The sequence below is a fragment of the Brienomyrus brachyistius genome, unplaced genomic scaffold (genome assembly GCF_023856365.1).
Source record: "Brienomyrus brachyistius isolate T26 unplaced genomic scaffold, BBRACH_0.4 scaffold68, whole genome shotgun sequence".
NCBI lineage: Eukaryota > Metazoa > Chordata > Actinopteri > Osteoglossiformes > Mormyridae > Brienomyrus > Brienomyrus brachyistius.
Genome location: NW_026042343.1, coordinates 1,145,115 through 1,160,944, shown reverse-complemented (window position 1 = coordinate 1,160,944; position 15,830 = coordinate 1,145,115). Strand labels below are relative to the sequence as shown.

The window sequence follows — 15,830 nt, the reverse complement described above, 5'->3', positions numbered from 1 at the left end:
GCTGAAAACGGACGTGTTGTTTAAGAAAGCAATACAACTGGCCTTCTTTGGCCACTTGGGTATCTAGATCATCAGAATTTTGTTTGTTTGACTTTGGTCTGAAAGGGTTAGACAGTCTTCATAAACTCATCAGTCTATTATTGTGTTTGGTGAATGAAGGCTGTTCCATGTGCACAGTTAGCAATAACCTGAATGTGTGAACTTCCTTCACAGAGCAGCGCAAACTTGCTCTAACCAGCATCCAAAGAAGTGGTAGCGTTAGGGAAGATGACATCAGTCTCTAGTTTGAGAAAGTCCACACAGGTCCACAGCTGATACTGGCCAGTAAAAGGTTAGAATTCCCAACAGAACACAACCATTGGCTGGAAGATGATATGGACCGATTTTAATCTAAAATTTGGGCTATTTGGATCATAGAAAAGACAATTTGTTGGGATTCGGAACAAATGGAAAGGCGCTGGAGTGCTTGATGCCATCTGTCAGCACGGTGAAGGAAATGTGGTGTTTTGGGGGTAATTTTATACTGTAAAATGGGAGATTTTATACAGGGTAAAAGGAATCTTAAACGAGGAAGACTAAGACTCCGACTTTCTGTGACACCTTGCCATACCCTGTGGACGGCGCTTGATTTGACCCAATCTCATCCCACGATGGGAAACCCAAAAGCACCGCTCCAAATTATGCCAGACCTATTTAGAAGGAGTCAGTGCCCTTCAAGCCAATCCAATTTGTGGGAGATGGGATGAAATTTCCGCAGATGACCTCAGCAAATTGACAGCTAGAATGCCAAAGGCCGGCATGGCTGTGATTGCTGCAGATGGAGGATTCTTTGATGAAAGCCAAGTTGGAAGCAAAAAAATTGTTTCAAGCAGAAATCATCATTATTTCTAACCTTGTCAGTGTCTCGACTGTATTTTCTATTCAATTTGTATATTTGATAAATAAATGTGTGTGTTCATGGAAAGAAATTTTAATTATCAAATTATTTGAAGGAAAAGCGGTATGTTTTAGGCAGTATTGTATTCATTACAATATTGTATTGTATTCATTATTAGTAGTACGGCAAATCGCGATGTATTGATGTGTTCTCAGACCTCCTACCTAAAAACAAACTGTGGAAAAAAAGTACCTTACAACAGATGAACAGAATGGCTTCATAATGCATATTTATACAAGCACATGCTAATTCTGCTAGCATTTAATGCTAACAAGACGGTGATTCTCACAGACTTCCTAGCGGAAATGAACACTCAGTGAATCCCGATGTACACTGTGAACATTAAATATTATTATTATTATAATATAATAATACTAATAAATAATAATACATTTTAATTGAAGCGCCTTTCAAAGTACCCAAGGACACTATACAGTAAAAGCAAAACATAAATATGAAAGTAAAGTCTTTTAGGTTTTACGCCTTTGCCTGACTCAGCGAAAAACCAGCCCGAGCAGGAAGCTCACTGTGACTGGTCTCTCTCGGGTACGGCTCGGTTTCTGTATGCCAATGGGAAAGTGCCACAAGAAGGGGACGCCTTGCCCCCCTACCCCCCAAGTTATAGATGTGTCAGGTGGTTTTCGTTTTGAGCTTTAACCCGTCCCTGAGCATTTTTGTGTTGACTCTTCTCTGGCAGGACGCATCCAATATCAATCTTCTGCATTGTGATTTTCGTCCGTTGACTGTGGTAGACATGCCGTGAACTCGAGCCAAGTCAGGCCAGAATGTGACTGTGTGCAGGATGCCACAATGTTCGCCGTCACCCCGGGTCTCTCCTGAAAGCATCAACCAAAAAAAAAACTAGTGAGGTCACTCGGATCGCTAACCCGCTTCCCTTTCGGGAAAGGTGACTTTCTTTCAGAACTCAGGAAAAGGGATGGCAGTCATAAGAAGCAGTGTAATCAGATCAGTTTAATTCAGTTTTCCCTTATTTATTTATTTCTCTTGAGTGATATGCTGTTTTAATGCGGGGGTTGGGACTCCGCTGAGAACCTTGAGTAAGAGAATTTCCTTTCCCTCAAGGTGAGCTGCTGCCTGGTGTTCCTGCTCGCCATCTCCCGTCTAGTGGCTGTCACTGTTTATTTCATCCGTCCAGTTTTCCCGTAACTGCTCATCTACGGTGAGGTCATGGTGAGCTTGGGTACCATCCTGGCGAACACCGGGAACAAGGACTCGCTGGACAGGGTGTCGGCGCATCACAGGAGATGCGTTCACACCTATTAATGAGCTGGTGGGTGATTATAGGGACTGAGGGGGGCCTTTGGAGCTCTGTGCATGCAGCTTGCATGCGGCCGTTGTGCTTCTGTTGGTTTTTTCCCTCTCTTAGTTGCTTGTGGTATGAGATTGTGTGTGACCTGTGTGTGACTGGAATCCCATCTAGGGCGTGTTGTGTCTGTGCTGTCTGCAGTCGACTCACTCTGACCCTATACTGCAGTGTGTCCCAGTCCAGTGCTTGGGAAGTCTTGGTTTTTACCGGAAGCTGGGAGGGAGCAAAAATGTGGACCGGTAGGGGGCTCGGAGGGCACACAAACATGGACCTACTGTGGGTCCCAGGGGACTGAATTAGGAATCGCCGCTATATTGGAGGTGGGGTGATGGAGAACTAACTGTGTGTTTAATTGATACACTTTGCATTGAAACGTGCACTAATGGTGCACTAACCTCCTGTCAATAATACACAAATGGCAACATTCTTTCAGGGCTATAGTGGTTCCTCTTCTACTGTTTCTACTGTTTTGAAGAGTGTTGTGTCTGTTTTTGATCTAAGCAAATTCTAGTGAAAGAATCAAATATGTGTCAGCATGCTGTGAATCATATATGTTATGTATCCTATTGATAAGTTGAAGTCAAATGTGCAGAACTAGTGACAGGGTGGATTCTTATAGTTAGCTGTTTCTGTGGCCCTTTGGAAAGTGAGTCAAATCCAGTCTCAACTGTAGGTCAACAGACTGACACAGCTGTTTAAAACTTTAGTGTTGGGGGCAGTGGGGGGGGGGGGGTACTGGAATTCGTGAGTGATTTTTTAAAAATGGAAAGTATTCCGGAAATGGCAAGGAAGAGACAAAAATCTGTAACAACATGGAATTACAATCTGCAAACATCAGTATTCCTGTAACATTTTATTAAGAAATTTGATTATACGCAATGGGGGTGGGCTTTCAGCATTTTTTTTATTGATTTAAATTTTTTTTCCCTCTTCCTGTTTTTTCACTGAGCCAAACTTGCTGTCCATAGTTTGGGGCTCGCAGTGCAGGGTCAGCTAACGTGCAGCGCGCCTGGGGCAGGGGGGTAAGGGTCTTGCTCACGAGCCTACAGACACGTGACTGTGTTCTGCCGAGGCCGGGATTGAATCGGCATTCTTCCGATCTCGGGCGTGGAGACTCGGCCTGCTGGGCCTCTCGCCACCCCACATGTGCGGCGTTGCCGTCTGTTAGTGGTACCGTTGATGCCCACTTCAGCTCCAGCCTGTCCAGGTAAATGCTGATGATGAATTGCAGTGGCCATTTTGTCTGCATACAAAGAGCATCGCAGCTGATCCTTCATCCGGGGCACTCTCAATCACGGTGTCCTTTTGTCCTCCTCTGGAGGGCTGCCTCTGCTGTCCAATGGGATCTGCCCCCCATTCCGTAAAATTAACGAAGGCGACGTAACGAGTCATCTTGCGTTTGACAGATGTGATGGACCCTAAATCATCCCACCCCTCCTCCACAGCTTCTGTTGACTGGGTTGTCAGGAAAGGAGTTTTAACACTAGATTTACCGAGTTTTTATTTTCTGGTGAGAGTCCCTAGGTGTTTGTCACCCCTGCTGTGATTTTCGCAGGTTTTCAGCTCCATTCTACTCCTGCTTTTGTTATGCAATCACACCCATTACCTGGCCTGGCACAGAGGCCTGGCACATTTGCATTTTTTTTACTCAGAGTACCTCAAATCCAAGGCAGGCCAAACCTCTGTGTGTGACATGGAAACCTTCACAAAAGTCTGCCATATCTATACCAAATATCCCACACACTGACTGACCTGCAAATATGAAAGACACAAATTCACAAAATATGTGGAAACACAAGTTTTTATTGTTTTTATGTTTTATTTATAAAAAAATGGAGTTTTTCAAACTTTGCAGCGTTTGCATATCCAGTGACCATCGTCCCTGCATTTGGCGCAGGTGAATTTGTAGCATTTCGCACAGGTAAACCTGCTGCGATTTCTGTTACATTTGTCTTGTACCTGGCACTGAGTTGTCCATGCAGAAATTGGCACAGCAGCAGCAAACGCTGCAGCAGCCTTCCTCTCTGTCTCCATTGCCTTTTCTTGCATATATCGGCAACGGAGTTCCTTCGCTAGAAGACTCAGAAAGAATCTTCTTTTGCCTTTCCACCCTGTACACGCCTGGTACAGAACGTAGGCATTCACCGCCACCAGGTCCAGCAGGTTATAAAATACAGCTACTGGCCACCTGCGTGTTGCTGCTCGTACGGAATACATCCGCGCCATTTGGTCCAACACATCTACACCACACTGTAAAAGAAGAGAGAGAGAGAGTCATGAGTGTATGTGCTTTTTCTACCCGATATATATATGCCTGTATAGTACATATCACAAAGCATTGTAGCACTGGTGTAAAATTATACACACATTCACATACCTTCATGTGGTTATAGTCTGTTATCGTGTTGGGTTTCCTCTTTCTGCCGTCACCGATCACCACGTCTTGGTGCAAGGTACTCATAACACACACAGTCTTGTTTTTCTTAGGTGCATAAATTGTCAAGGAGACACTGCCACTTCTAAGCACTGACGTGGAGAATTCCTCTCGCTGTGTAGTGTCCTTTGCAAGTGGAGGAAGTTCACGCCGGACTTTATTCACCGTGCCCAGTAACGTTGTTTTGCGCTGAAGCAGTCTGTGTGACAGTGCCAGTGAGGTGAAGAAATTGTCTGTTGTGACATTTCTCCCGTCATCCAAAAATGGCTCCATCAGATTCATGACCACGTTCTCTGCTAGCCTCTCCCCCTTCTGACGACTGGGGTCCTTTCCCAAGTAAGGGGATGCATTACAGACATATTTGGTCTCCAAATCCGTGGCTATCCAGAACTTGATCCCAAATTTGTCCGGCTTGGATGCGATATACTGCGTGAATGGACACCGAACCTTGGTAGGGAACAGCTGTTCATCTATGGTCATGTGTTCCCCTGGAGTGAAACTCTCAGTACAGTTCTTGGTGAAGCGGGTCCAGATGTCAGAGATCGCAGCAAATTTGTCTGTTTTCAACCGTTCTGCCCGTGTGTCCTTGTCATCAAATCGAAGGTGTTGCATAATTGAAATGAATCTACCTCGGGACATTGTCTCTTTGATTACTGGCACTAGAAAGCTTTCCGACCAGCAATCCACAATGGCACCAACAGGACACATGATTGCTCTCACAAACAGAATAGAAATGAATGCCATCAGTTCATGAACTGCCAGCTTCCAGTCCGGCTCTGTTCTGCGGGCGTGATGGACCGTACACTCTCTGATGGTCTGCAGCATTCCCACGTCTAGCAGGCAGAGGAAGCTTTGGAGCACGCTTGTAATTTTACGCTGTCGGAAGATAAACGAATAGAGAATGGTAAATTTACATGAACCTCACTCTAAATAAGTTTATATGAACAATATATGGGTTTATATAAATATCATATGTACTATGGCAATGACAAACCTTAGCAGACTCAGTGGGTCCAGCTCGCGCAGTGAAGCACGAGTGATTTGCTGATGCACTGGCTGTTCCACTTCCAATGGCCTCCTCTACCCACACAGTGCCGTCTTTTGCCATCTGGCTCAGACAGGGCTTCCTGGTACCCACGGTGCATCTTCCTTGGGGGCATGTTGGGTTCTTGATCCGTATCCTTCTCGGATTCTTCTGATGAGGTATCAGTGCCCTGATGGGCAAACGAAACTTCTCCTCCGTCAGAGTCTGCTTCGTCCATTTCCTGAAGCAGGGCCAAAGCCTGTTGCGCGGAGAGGTTCTTCCTACGTGGCAGTGATGCGGAGGCCATACTGATGTGCGTTGTCAGAAATGCGAAGAAGAAATGATTCTCCCGCATCGGTCGGTCTGCTTTTATTCACAGCCGTGTTGTAATTATGCAATGCCACTCCCCTACATACACAGTCACAATGGACAGCATCACACCTTTTGGCCACCTCTACAGCAGTCATATGTTGTGAAAAGCCGGCCCAATTGCATTACAGTATCTGCCATAGTGCGAAATGCCCTCTAATTGCCTTTTGCTGCATGAATCGGCAACAGAGTTCCTTGCCTATAAGCGCAATCAGAGGGCAACTGGCACACAAATGCATCCACTAAGTGGAAGGAGAGATTCAGAAGGTCTTTCCTTCCAATCGCTGTCAGACTCTACAACAAAGTCCCCAAGTCCTTGCAGCAGACCCCACACACATAGACTAAAAAACACACACATCCAATACACCATGGTAGTTTCTATGTGCAATATGTTTCATATGCAATATTAGTTCTTGTCAATCCCTGTCACTCCATTACATGCCTGTCCATATAGATATATCCACAGTGTTGTACATATATACATACATCCATTCTGTACATAATATACATCTCTGACATTTCGACATGCTTCACTAAGAACTGTGATGAGAGTTTCACTCCAAGAGAACACATGACCACAGACGAACAGCTGTTCCCAACCAAGGTTCATTGTACACGCAGTATATCGCGTCCAAGCCGGACAAATTTGGGATTAAGTTCTGGATGGCCATGGATTTGGAGGCCAAATACATCTGCAAAGTGTCCCCTAACTTGGGAAAGGACCCCAGTCGTTTGAGTTTGAAAAACTCATTTTTTTTTATAAATAAAACAGACTTATGTTTCCATATATTTTGTGAATGTATGTCTTTCATATTTGCAGGTCAGTCAGTGTGTGGGATATTTGGTATAGATATGGCAGACTTTTGTGAAGGTTTCCATGTCACACACAGAGGTTTGGCCTGCCTTGGATTTGAGCTACTCTGAGCAAAAAAATGCAAATGTGCCAGGCCTCACAGGTAATGGGTGTGTTTGCACAACAAAAGCAGGAGGACAATGGCCCAAGAAACTCTCAGCAGGGATGCTAGTAGGTGTTAGGCCCAGGGAATTTACGCAAATTTGCGTAGATTTGGCAGTTCTAGTGTTAAGGGGGGTGGGAAGGAACCAAATGCTTTACAAACAAAAGGCTCCCTTTGAGACGTGTGTTATTTCACTTATTCTAATCATTGTGTGAAACATAATTATGTCCTTAAAGCCAGTGATCTGTGTACACGTTTGTCAGTTAACTCTGTCACCCACGGCCCCTCTGATGAGACTGTGCAGCAATTCAGACTGCTGTGACTCGCTCTGGCCCCCGTCCAGATGGTGGTGAGGAGGATGATTACTGGGACGGTGAATAGACCGGGGGGCGGATGTGGATTCGGAAAGGATGGCTGAACGAACCAGACAACGGCCAGAATAAAAGTGGCAGGGGAGGGGGGTTGCAAATTAAGCTGCTCACTGAAAGGCTTTTAGCTTGTGCAGAGAGGGGATGGAACAGGTGTATAAGATGGATGAGTGGAGTGATGGAGAAGCGTTAAGATTGTTAAATGGTTACAAATGGACTGATGACTCCCCCCATGCCCTGGAGCTATAATTGACCCTTAGTAATGTGCATGTGGTGTTAGCGCCCGTCCACAGCGCAGTCGGCCCTGGGTTTAGTGTAAACGACTGTTTTATGGTCTCCTGTGGAACGACAACCCCGGTGGAATTAAACTGTGGCATTTCTCTGTCATTCCTTCTTATATTTCTCTGAATCTGTCCTGCTGTTTATCTATCCCAGTTTAATCTTTTTAAATCAACCCTCCCCCCCAATTCGTGGAATAAATAATTCAACGTCATATTTTAAGCTCCACAGATCACTCACGCCCCCCCTGAGTTCAGATTGAACATTGACACTTCTTGGTTCACTAAGCTGTCTCAATCAATTGGCCTCATTGATTCTTCATCTGGGTTGAATGGGGCGGGGAGTGGGGGAAGGTTATATGTACTGGAGGCAGATTAGAAAAATGCTATTAGCTTTTCCCTTTGGGTTGTATTGCATATTTCCCAGTGAGAGGCCTTTGTATCTCTGAAAGCGGTACAGCCATAATCTTGGATCTTCTTCAGCTCGGCTCATGTGGACATTTGTGGTGACCTCTGTAGGTAGACCTTCCATTCCCAATTGGAACCCCAGACAAGGGGGGGGTCCCCAGGCGTCATTCCAGCCGTCGTCCTCCCTGCATCGAGATGGGAGCGCCGTCCTCGCTGTCCAGGCGCTGGTGCGGTTGCCTTCTCTCTGTCTGACCATAATGATGGTCATGTGGAGGATGGATGATGGGGACTCAAGCCCTCGTCCCCTCGTGGACATGCTGATGCAGCAGAGTGCTTTTATAACTGTGCATCTTCAGTTAGATGTGGCCTTTTGCTGTGACAGATAGCATTCAGTGCCCTTATATTGCAACACAGATTTTGTAAGTGAAATCGGAGATCATTTCCACATATTCTTTGGGAATGTACAATTCTAAACGTAAAATAATCTCTTGCAAAGGTGTGTGTGTGTTTGATTTCATTACTTAATGCTGTTGGTTTTTATTAATAATTTGGTGTAATTTCAGATTTAAGCTTGGTGCCTAAGCAGCATTGAGAAGTGACCTCGTAAACACGAGGCCCAACCACCTTGGCAGTGTTTTGCATTACACTGGGGGCTGAATTAATCTGGAAAAAAAAAAGATCTGTTGAAAGATACAGGTTGTTTTACAAAATCAGGGAGTTAAGCTGTGTGTGTGTGTGTGTGTGTGTGTGTGTGTGTGTGTGTGTGTGTGTGTGTGTGTGTGTGTGTGTGTGTGTGTGTGTGTGTGTGTGTGTGTGTGTGTGTGTGTGTGTGTGTGTGTGTGTGTTCTGAGTCACGTCTGCTCTTCAGTGAACTCCGCTGAAGGAAAAGATAATTACACGTGGGAGTATCCCGGAATCCAAGGTTGGCGTGACCTTGCAGAGACGTTAATAGATGGGATAAAATGATTCCCCTCCCCCTCAACCGGGGTGTGACGGCTTGGATGCTGTTGCTACGTGCCCTCTTGATCTTCGGGGAATGGGGTGTTTGCGGAGGCTTCAGCTCTCAGCTCTACCCCCCGGACGCTGTGTCTCTGCTCTGGGTCCTGAAGATCGCAGCCTGAGTGCTGCCCTCTCGGCCGACACCCTGCAATGACCTTGCTTGACTTTGACAGTACTGAGACCTTTCGCACTTTTGTCCCAGTAAATAAGGAGGTGACCAGTGTGCCGTCATGAATGGGGGAGGCGTGTTTCCGCACGTGGATGCATTTGTGGGTTTCTGTAAGTGTTTGCAATCTGGATTAAGATTCCTTCTGGCTTGGTGGGGTTTACATAGGCACTCAGTGGGAACCAGACTGCTTTTAAAAAAAGTACATTAAGATTAATTAAAATAAAGATTAAGGTGAACTTCGTTTATTCCAGGGGGATGTTCTTGTGCATGTAGCAAGGAGAACGTAGTGCACAGACAGACAGGCAAGATAGTACACATACTGCAAACAAGTAAACATGGTGTAAACTAATTTAAAAAAATACACAAATAGAGCATGTTGAAAAACTGAATATTGTAATAATACCGAAATGCGTACCTGAAGATAAGTAATAAATTAGCAGGTAGTATACACCATATGCAGCAGGCTTTCGATGGAAGGGTGAGACTGAGGTTTTTTTGAGTCAATGGAGTAGGTAGGTGCTCTCATGGGGGTGGGGGGCAATAGGGGGCTTCCCTGTTATCTGGTGAAATGATGGTACCTTCAAATAGGAAGCTTGGGGGGAACTGGGCATTCTGTGTGCTCATGTGGATAAGCAGAGAGGGTTAAACTGTCAGGACGTTGCTGTCTTGTGGTTGGTTCTGCCGACTGTTAATGGAGATGCATTCAGCAGGGTGCTTCTCAGACTGGGGTTTTTTCCAGGACCAGTCTGTGTTGTGTTTGTTAATCCAGGACTTTTGCTTTGCTGAGGAATCTCTCCCAGCTTGTGCTGCATGCTCTGACCTGCTATGGGTCCGTCCCGCATGTGATGTGAATACGGGCAGTGTCCCCCCCCCCCCCACATCATATTCCTCTATAGTGCATTTCGGAGGACACTTCAGATGCATTTCAGGTTGTGCCACTCTGCCCCCGCCCCCATTAAAAAAAACTGGGCCATGTGAAAAGTGAGAGATACATCAGATTAGTGTAAAGACACTCTGTCATATCATAAGATTGGGGGGGGGGCATTGACAGGTCTCTTTCTTGTTGTGGCAGGACAGTTATAATCAGCCCTAATGTCTCTTTGTCAAACTGACCTAGATTCTGTCTTACACTTGGAACCATTGCTGGTCTGGCAGTGGGGAAGTTGGCACTTGGGATTCACGTTGCATCTGTCTCTTAAATGTACAATAGACTTTATTAATCTTGTTTACAAAAAATAATGGAGTGTCTGAAGATTGAAGGTTACCACTATACTGAAGCTATAGTCTATATATAAACAGAGACAGATGAGGTGATTCAGGCTGGAGTCTCCATGAATATATCTATACCTCCTGCTCTTTTTTTCTGGTAAAGGCTATCGTATAACTAACCTCTGCTAACAAAGACCATCTTTGTGTATAAGTCCTGCTGCAGACTCCAGAGCCCCTTACTAAGGCTTCGAATAATTTATTTATTTTCTCTGTTTCCTTTAGAACTGTGAGTGGACAGAGAGCATCTTGTGTGTGGCGAGTAGCAGGCGATGAGCAGACATGACGTATGTGTAACCATAACCCATCTCAAGCGGCTCACACGTACAAGGCTGGAGATTTATGGGGAAGTCGATCTAGGTGCCTGCATTGTAGCTGATTGCGTATCACAAGGTAAGGTTTATAGCAGGTATGAACAAGCCGACCTTCTGAAGGAGTACATCTAGTGGACCTTTTGTCGAATTAAGCTCTTCATTAATGGAAATGGATGGAACTGACAGGCTTCTTGTTCCCTGAGGCGGTGCCTAGCATTCAACTTTATTATTTATTTATTCATTTTTATCAAAAACAAGATTAATGAAAACCAAACATGAAATCCTTTGATTCTGCACCACATTTTATTGCTTTATACTTTCTATTTAATTTGTATAATATAAGTGCTGTATCATGGAAGTCCAGTGTCAGTTGGAATGTAGGGCAAATGAAAGTTAGGGGTTGAGGAGGCATCTTGTACGGCTGAACAAAAAGCTCTGAGGTAATAACATGGCATGAAGATCAATACCTGTCCATGAATACATGCCGTGAACCAGTGTGGCTTCTGCTACTCATCTCATCCATCTGGTAGATTTTTAGGGTGACTGGACCCTTCGGCAGTGGTACTGCTCTGAGATGGGGCCGGTGAGGCATACAGGATGATCCAGGTGTTCTCCTGCTTTGCTGTTGACTTGGTGAGGGGAAGAAGCTCTGTCACGCCTTCTGATACTTCAGATCCCTTTTTCCTTGTTCTTCTGACCACCAATCTGTGACTATTGATGTCTCACGTAAAACTTTCACCTGGAACCGAGGCCTGTTGTTGTTCAGCCCCTCACCACTTAAAACACTAAGTTGATTCTTAAGGGCTGCCTTTCTTTGCTGGTACAGTTTCTAAAACAGCAAAGCAGGGTATGACTATAACTGCTGTCTAGCAACGGGCTTTAAGCCCTTGCAATGAGACGGTTCTGTGGGACTTACTTTACAGCTCTTGTGCAGATCTACAACTGCAAAAATATTAGTTGAAAGCTTTCTTTTTGATTCCCTATCAAATGTTAAATATATGTCTATAGTTTTTAGGCATTTAAATGTTCTTGGGTTTGTTTTCATTTTATAGTTTCCATTTTCAGTCTCTTAACTATTTTTTGGAAACATTAGATCTAATTAGTAGAGATGCAATATAGTATTTAACATAACGGTATCGGTTAATGTTCAGTAAAAATCACAACATCGTGATTCTTCCAATGTGTCGGTCTTGGTCGATTTTATTGCTAGCTGATATGTTGATATTCAAAGTTAGTGGCACCAAAGCTAAAGATGTAGGCCTAACTGCTTAAATATTGGAGATGACTGCATTAGACAATCAGCCATTTTTCATCATAGAGGATGAGAAATGTTGTTGGCTGACTCGCCACTTAAAAGCTTGACGTGGTCTCTGATGATATGGCTTTGCTGATGTCTCACTGTCAGCATCCCGTGATTCAAAAGAAATAGATTCACCAACATCAGTTTCACTGTAGATTATTGGTTTATTGGTTTATTGGTTATTGGAAATATGACATCAGTGATGTACATAAATATCTTAAAGATAAGAATTAGAGTGGATCCAGGTATTTTTTTTATTTTTTTTTTACCCGATCAGTATTGGCTGCCGTAGACCATCTCTATTTAATTTCCGATATCCACCTAATAGACGTCAGTTATGCAGAATGTAAGATTCCTGGAACTGGAAACTCAAAGTAGCCCAACAGCTACCGGCAATGTTTGCAAAGTCATCGGTGCGAGAGGAGGTAGGAACAGGCCGTCGTTTAAAACGACGAATCTAATTAGGCTCTTGCAGGGACGTCATAAGGAAGAATGCTACAATATCACAAGGTATGTGTATTTAAATATTTGTTAAAAGATCCGATTCTAATTGGCAGTGAATATTGAATGGATCAGATCAAGGTCCCAAAAAAGTGGATCGGGACACTTTTTCAACATCGGCCGCGATTTCCGCATGGGTGCACCACCCTGAGGAGGCAGCCAGGTTTGTTTGTGTTGAATTTGTGGTTCCCTGCAGTAGATTTGTGGCATGAAACTTGAAGAATCAGATTTGGGAAAATTGGGAATCTGGCCCAGATCCTTCATACCAGAGACTGTCAAAACAACATGAATGGGCTGCCTTTTCCAACCCCTCTAAGCAACACGAGAAGTGATGAATCGGAATAAACTGTGTGGAGCTTTTAACGGGTGTTTTGAAAGCGTACAGTTAAACATGTAACTGAAGCTGCCTTATTAAGTGTCAGAAAGTGTCTGTTTATTCACACAGACAAATATTGTGAGAAGTGTGTAATTTCTCTTCTCTACACTAGTTCTAAAAACAGACTGGAAACTTGGTTCCCACCATCAAACTTCATCCCCACCATTAGAGTGTGTGTGGCGATTTAGCTATTAGTGGTTATTTTTCAATTAAAATTAAATCTAGTAATTTTGACTCTTGTATCTCTCTTGTATCTGAGGGTCTCTTTCCTGCTGTTTCTGCAGTTATGTTATGGAAGGAGCATTGCAAAGTCATGGGCATCCCCACCAAATACTGGGGATGTCTGCAGTTTCTTCAGGAGGCCTGGCTAATGAGCCCCCCCCCCCCCCCCCCCCCCCCAGCAGACCGCAGCCGTCCCCTGGCTCAGCCAGTTAACCAAACCGCAGTTCTGTTCTGTTGTGAGCTCTCGTGCTATCTGCCGTGCTGCTTTTTCTGACAGGCAGAGGATTGTTGTGCATGGCCTCCCCTCGTAGATGATCGGGTTGCGTTGCGGTGGCACCTACAGGCTTTCGCTTTTGCTTTGCGGAGACTGCTGCCATTGTTCATTCAGTTTGTGGTCTCGGATTTAATGACACACAAGGGAGTCTTGTGGAAGTTCGCATCACGCTACTGTGTAGCTCCATGAGTCTAGTGGTGAGAGTAGCAGTGGAAGGGTTAATATTTTCTGTATTTGTACTAATTGGAACAATAACCACCAGGATGTTTTCTATCTTTCACCTTTAATCTGAATTTATTCTAGTACAATACAGTACAGAAGCCAAAACTAGCAAGTAGCAAAAATAACATTTTGTTTTCTTGGAAAAAAAATTGAGTTTGATCTAATGTGAGTTTTTGAAGCTTTGGGGGGGGGGGGGGATGTTTTGGTTTTTTGGCTTTTTTTTCTTTCATGCTGAGAATAAATGGAATGATTTTCATCATGGAAGTCATGCATTCTCACACCATACCTGGCACTTTCCTCCACCTGATGTTGAAGGTACTCCTTTTCAGGGATCGTTGGTTAGAACTTGAACATCCAGACTATGGTCTAGTACGGATTTTGGTGATCAGCTCATCCCATAGGCCAGTTGCAGGGCTATACATACTGCTGCCAGATGCTAGCTGCCTCTTGTGACTGAGTGTCAGTCTGTTTGGAATAATTTGGCTCTGGAACATTTTCTCAGCATGGTCATGCGTGCTCTAGGAACTTCCTTCCCACAGAAGACACCAGCAGTGCACACACAGGCTAGATTATGCCCCGGATGTAGCTTGGGTCTCTCTCTGGTCAGATTGTCTTCTTGAGTATCAGTCACTGTTTTCAAGAATGGATCAGGTCAAAATAGAAGGTTTTGTTTCCTGGGAAGATTGCAGCCTATTGGCTGCCCTTTCTGCTTTACATGGTAGCAGATTTATGCCTGGAGATCATGCTGTACTTTAAAAACTACTTTGAGGATGTTTGCAAAGCCCTCTTAGGTATAGTGGAGAGGGCCAGATGGTCTGTGTTGGAATATGTAGGAGTACAGAGCAGCAGTTGGCATCCTGATTTCTGGATTTTGCTGTCGGATTCAAAAGGACCACATCATGAAACCTTGTCCCCAATATTTGCTCAGCGCATCAACGGGCATCTTGTTTGGGAGCTGAGTTACCACTAAAATTGTCATATTTGATGGCAAATTGTTTGGGTACCACATCTCAAACGTAGCTTTGGGGTTGGTGTTGGTGGTCGGAGTTCTTCACCACAGCTGCTTTCTTATTTGTGTTTATTAGAAGGCCCACCTTTCCTCCCATCTGCTGCCATAACCCTGACTGCCATGCCTGACCTCTGTTCATTCTGTTTGCCACACACAACACTGGCAATGCCAATGCATGCGAATTTGAATAGAAGGTAAATAAAGGCAACCTGTAAACAGCTGGTCCTTGCTGTCTCAACTTGAACTATAGTGCTGTTTGTTTTCGGGACTGGGTGTGGTTTCTGATTTGATGACACACCCATCCTATTGAGCAGATTTGTTTTTTGGGGACTTGAGTAGACCTGTCAAGGTGGGGTAATCATTTGAGAATTTGTATAGGGTGTAGTTGCAATATCCTACCATGAGTAGATTTCGGAAAACCAATTATTGCTCTGACGGATTCCTCACATGTTCTTGGGGGGGAAAACGTTAAATGTTCCAAATAAATGTAGGAAAAAATGCGGGTTAAGGGTAAGATGCCAGCAACAGTCGAGGTAAAAATAAAGCTCATGTCTGAAATTGGGTGATTTCTTCCAGATTGGTTTCGCTAAACGTGAAAGTGGCACCTTCCAGTAAAAGCGGGCACTCGATGGAGTGACTTGAATGGTTGTTGGCCGACTCTCATAGCCGTGCTGGATGCAGGATGGAGATGTGTTGAAAAACGGAAGGAATCAAGAATTTTCCCTTTTATAGGACGCTTGCATCTGTTTAAATAGCTTGGCTGGCTGAGTATTCAGTGGAAACTTACTTGATGTTGGAGGTTAAGAAAAGACCTGCTGTCATTGAAACCTCTTGTGATTCTCAAGTGGAGTTTCTGGCTAATTCCGATCACTGAACCACTGGCTGTCATTAGCAGTCATTAAATGCTATTTCTAGCCTATTCATGCTCATTTTGCTAAGCAGATGCCACCAGCAGGCTCTGCTCTGTCCTTCAGGCAGATGATCTCCCATATTTGTCTGCAGCTTAAGATCACTGGCTTTATGGTTTCCTTGGAACCAATCTTCTTCCAGTTGGTGCTGGTCTTGATGTGGCAAAAC

At 44.4% G+C, this 15,830-nt stretch overlaps 1 protein-coding gene across 4 annotated transcripts in view; it reads left to right on the top strand.

Annotated features, from left to right (window-relative positions):
• The window catches only part of plxnb1b (plexin b1b), a 63,190-nt gene that overhangs the window by 17,696 nt on the left and 29,664 nt on the right, over positions 1–15,830 (top strand). The window contains exons 1-2 of one of the 4 annotated variants that reach the window (XM_049002417.1): positions 2,142–2,228; positions 10,761–10,928. The exons of 1 other annotated variant lie outside the window; for it this stretch is intronic. The gene's annotated coding sequence lies outside the window, so the exon portion shown is untranslated. 2 more of the 4 variants (XM_049002415.1, XM_049002419.1) reach the window with 2 other exon arrangements.